The sequence below is a fragment of the Polyodon spathula genome, unplaced genomic scaffold (genome assembly GCF_017654505.1).
Source record: "Polyodon spathula isolate WHYD16114869_AA unplaced genomic scaffold, ASM1765450v1 scaffolds_3117, whole genome shotgun sequence".
Taxonomy (NCBI): domain Eukaryota; kingdom Metazoa; phylum Chordata; class Actinopteri; order Acipenseriformes; family Polyodontidae; genus Polyodon; species Polyodon spathula.
In genome coordinates this window covers 8,608-13,785 of record NW_024474581.1, presented here as the reverse complement: position 1 = coordinate 13,785, position 5,178 = coordinate 8,608, and positions in this window count along the sequence as shown.

The window sequence follows — 5,178 nt, the reverse complement described above, 5'->3', positions numbered from 1 at the left end:
TTGAAGTCTGCTGCCACTGTCTTTGCGATTCCTCACTCTCTGCCCCTCTGTCTACTTATCAATCAATTGTGAATTTGTGCTCTTGTCTAGTTATGTATTTATTATTTGTTCTAAAGTTTGTATTAAACATTGTATACCCTTTTAACCATAGAATACACTTTATTTATGAAGTTTAACCCTAATTGTTAATGCAGCTTGTGTCAGCTGTTCCTACACTGTATTTACTAGTAGTAGTCCGTTATTGTGCAGTATTATTCTGAGCAATTGTTTGGTTGAGTTTGTGTGGCTTACTTTATTTTGTTTATTTGTGTTTCACAAGATTCAGAGTTCTTTTATTTGTTGTTTTGCGTGATTTCTGTGGCACTAGAATTATTTGTGTTTGTTCACTAGTTTGTGTTTTTGATTTGTTTTCTTTTGCACCTTTCCTGTGGGTTGAGCAGAGCTGCGTCTCCAGCCCCCCACCCTCCTGGTACAGCTGTGACTGAAATAAAACCAAAGTTTACCTGTATTTTCTTGTAACCTGTGTCTTGAGCTTTTATTGAAAGGATATTGTGACAACTTACCTGACTTCCAAAAGAGTCTGTGATGGTGTGTGTATACTACGTATAGATAAATTGTTTGCCTGGGTTATAATCTTTCCCAGGTTTTTACTTGCTATTTCCCTTGCCTTATTGGCTAGGTGTTACAGGTTATTAGATATATTGGATATAGGCATCAAATAAATACTGTTTGAATATTCAAATGTTTTGCATGCTATACAATTACTCCCTCTACATCCCCACAAAAAGTTCTAAGACTTTCTGGTGTTGAAAATTGTTATTTATTTTAAAACTGCATCTTGACAGCAAAGCAATAAAGGTGCTTGGAACAGTAACTGTCTATGAAGAGTTAATTTATCAACATGCTAAAACCCCCACATTTCCCAAAGAGCAACTTTGAAGGGTTACACTTCTAACAACCATACAAAAGAATTCCAAAATATTCAGGTTCAGGCCTTATCTGAAATATCGATTTTCCGAGGTAATGATCCTCCTTGTGAAAATGGTTTTATAGAAAATTGTGAAATCTCTATAGTTTTAGGGGGGTTGACAAAATCTCTATAGAATTCTATAGAAAAATTTGGAATCTCTATAGTTATATGGATGTTGAGGAAACATCTATAGAAATATATAGAGCTTAACATAATTTATGTAGCTGTACAAAGAATGGCAAGATCTCCATAGACTTTTTTTATAGATTGCAGTTTGGTTAAATATTAATGAAAAATAGCAAGGAATATGCGTAGTGGCTCCCATAACTAAATCCCTGCACGACACTGAGGTGTCAGGGGAAGCGGGACACAATTATTTATTTATGCATCTCCTCTCTGAATATCATTACATATACATAATTATAAATATAATTTAATTCTAAAATATAATTATATCATTTATTTTCTGTGTATATCTATGTTTTAAAAATAACATGAGAAGAAAAATAACATTAGAAGAAAACCACAACCCAATTGTTTAGATGCCGTTCTGCCACTGGCACCAGTTCATTCTCACTGGGTGAAATGGGAATAACGACCGGCGCGTGCAGAGGCGTTTGCCAGGCAGGTAGATTTATTTATTTATTTAAATAGCTCGAGCTCAGAGAGGTGATCAACGGCAATCTGAGGTAAGAAATATTACATTTTCTCAGACTTTAGTTGTAACCAAATTCTAATAACATTACAATAAACTAAGACAAGACATTTTATTCAAATATGTCTACATTAACCCAACAGGAAAATGTGTTTTTATACTATTAACTTGTTACTGTTTATTTCTCATTAGCGATTATTTTTTCCTGTCATTTCCAGTTGAAACCTCATAGTTCTTTCCCATTTCCCGTTACTTTATCTCTGTGGTTTTCTTTAATTTTCGTTGTTTTTTATATATTTATAATTTGTTGTATTATCATTGTTATTATCATTATTTTTGCCGTTTAGTACACTGCCGGAAGCACTTGTGTTTGAAAGTGACAGCGGCGGTCTAACAATAAGCTAGCAATTTAGCTGCAGCATAGTCAGGGATAGTACAAAGCTATTTCGATGTATATCTCCCGTTTCATTTTTCCGCGGGAGCCGTAAATTAAATATAAAGTTTAAGACGATAGAAGTAAAACATACATACTGTAAGAACTACTATTGTTAGAGTATTCAAAACTGCTGAGTCATGAATTGCAACCATAACTGAGAACTGAGCTAAGAATAAATACAAGACGATCATTAAAAAATATATATATATGTACATTTAAACATGTTTACATAAAGCGGTTGCTTTATTAATAAGACATAAATATACAAAGTATTGTAATAATAGACACATTTTAATAGTGCCTAAAAAAAGGATATGAAACAGACTTCAAACTATAACAAGCTTCTTAAAGAAATACATATTTTTTAATTGATTAATTGATAGATACAGACAATAAATAGACGATGCATTTTTAATTATGCGTTTATACAATAGATGCCACTTATTAGCAACTCCGATAAAGACAACTTTTGGTTAGTAACATTTTTACAGGAATCAATCCTATACTATGGTTTTTCGCTTTAACAACTTTCAGATAGACAGCTTTTTTATGGCTCCCAAGCAGCATCTACTGTATATAAATAAAAAGATGAATTCCGGCCTTGTGAAACTTACAAAAAAGATCATCCGGCGGAAAATTGAAAGGGTATATATTTACTTTTTTTTACTGTGTTGCCGCAATTAAATGCAGAACATCTCCGAGGCATTAGTACTATTTGTAGTAGTGATTTCAATAATAATAATAATAATAATGTTTAATGTACCCGTATCCTAAACCACGCCTAAGTCTTAAATGCTCATGAATATGCATGACAGTGACAATTTCTGACTGCAAATCGGCGAATAAAGAGCTCTTGTCAGGCCAGGTGAAAATATCGATTGTAGAAATAATAACACGTATGTGTTAATGGGGGGGGTTGTCTGCATAAATATAGGTGAATCGTGTTTCAAAACACAATCGTTTTAAAAAGAGAAGGTTTGGAATAGGAAATGGGGCAAATTTGACATTATATAGACAGGGAAAAAGTCGCTATCGGAACTCTTTGAATTCCCATGATGCCCCGCTTAGGCGATAATATGGAACACCGGCATAGGACACAACGGGGTAGAGATATTGTGATATAAAGTGACAAAACATTTCTCAATAGAGCAGTTTTTCACAAACGTGACCATTTGTATATTTTTTTGTTGTTTAATAATTTATCAAATTAACCTACTAACTTGAACTAACACATAGGTAAATGTGATTATGTGGTTAACTTAAAAAAAAAAAAAAAGGTTTAGTAAAAGACCACAACCCAAAGTTGACATATGATCATTTGGAGACGGAAAATTTTATGCCGCGGCTCGGTTCTTGCACAATTATGTCCACCGTGGGTCCGATATCGCTAATACAACCCAGAAACAAAAAGTAGTACTCACGTAGCGGAAGGCCAATCCGAGGTTGACCGTGCGGTTAAGGTGTCCAAATGTTTCTGGTACTTTATAAGTACAGGACCAACTGGGGAAGTCAGCACCTCCGGTCACTTTTTTTTTAAGTAACAAAAATGCTTATTCACTGCCAATCATGAACTACTTAAGAACATAAGCAAGTTTACAAACGGGAGGAGGCCATTCGGCCCATATTGCTCATTTGGTTGTTAGTAGCTTACTGTTCCCAGAATCTCATCAAGCGGACCTTGAAGGATCCCCCGGTGTCAGCTTCAACAACATTACTGGGGAGTTGGTTCCAGACCCTCAAAATTCTCTGTGTAAAAAAGTGCCTCCTATTTTCTGTTGTGCATGCCCCTTTATCTAATCTTCATTTGTGACCCTTACTCCTTGTTTCATTTTTCACATTAAAAAAATCCCTTGGGTCGACATTGTGAATACCTTTTAGAATTTTGAATGCTTGTATCAGATCGCCACGTAGTCTTCTTTGTTCAAGGTTGAATAGATTCGGTTATTTTAGATTGTCTGCATATGACATGTCTTTTAAACTCTGAATAATTCTGATCGCTCTTCAACAATATATGATAAACTAAAAGAATGCAGGTCTAACAGGAACATTAGGGTGGACCTTCGTAAAGACCAGCCCCAATTCCAGGGGCGCAACCTCCAACAGTAAATACAGCTCAAACCTGGGGGCCGGGGATGGACGGTGGGATTCACCAATCAGGTTTAAACAGATTACCCACTGAAAAAATACCCAAAGTAAAGGCTTGAGGACGTTCTTTATGGAGAAACCAGGGAGAAGGTTGAGATTTGTTTTACTGTTTTTATCTATTTTGGGCTTAACCCATTATGAATTAGATAATATAAACTTGTATTTTACACAAATGACAAACCGCCTGTATTTTTATATATATGTAATCTCTATATCTAATATATATATATATATGTATATATTATATATATTTATATATTATTCGTTGAATTGTTATAGTCTGAAGTGAATAGTGTAAGATGTGTTTGTTCTATTTACAACTTGATTTGACATGAAAAGCCAACACAGGCCTGGGTCAATACTTCCAACTAGCAGGGAATTTGAGATTTTAAGTAAACAGTAAAACAAACAAACAGCAAACAAATCTAAGTTTAGGAAACTTTTACTTTTTGAGTTATCACTAAATAAATAGATGATGTTCTTTTTTCTCCTGTCACCTGATTACAGTTTATGGCAGACAAGTGTTTGTTTTATACCAACCACTAACATACGCTGTGAACTAATAGTTCATGTTTTGCCCTTTTCAAAACGTTTTGAAATCTTCTTTTGTTTTCTTGAGCCATAACCTACTTTGTAGATGACATTTATAACTGTTGACTACTTTAAAATGAGAAAGTGGAAGGTGCGGGCGAAGGGTAAAGAATCTTATACTGCTAAAATTAAAAACGGAATATGGTAACTTTAAACAAGGTCAGAATTCAAAACTATGTATTATTTGTTTATTTAGCAGACACATTTATCAAAGGCAACTTACAGAGACTAGGGTGCATGAACTATACATCAGCTACAGAGTCACCTACAATGACATCCCACCCGAAAGACGAGCACAAGGAGGTTACATATCTTGCTCAGGGTCACACAGTGAGTCAGTGGTTGAGCCAGGGCTTGAACCCTAGCTATCAAATTAAATAA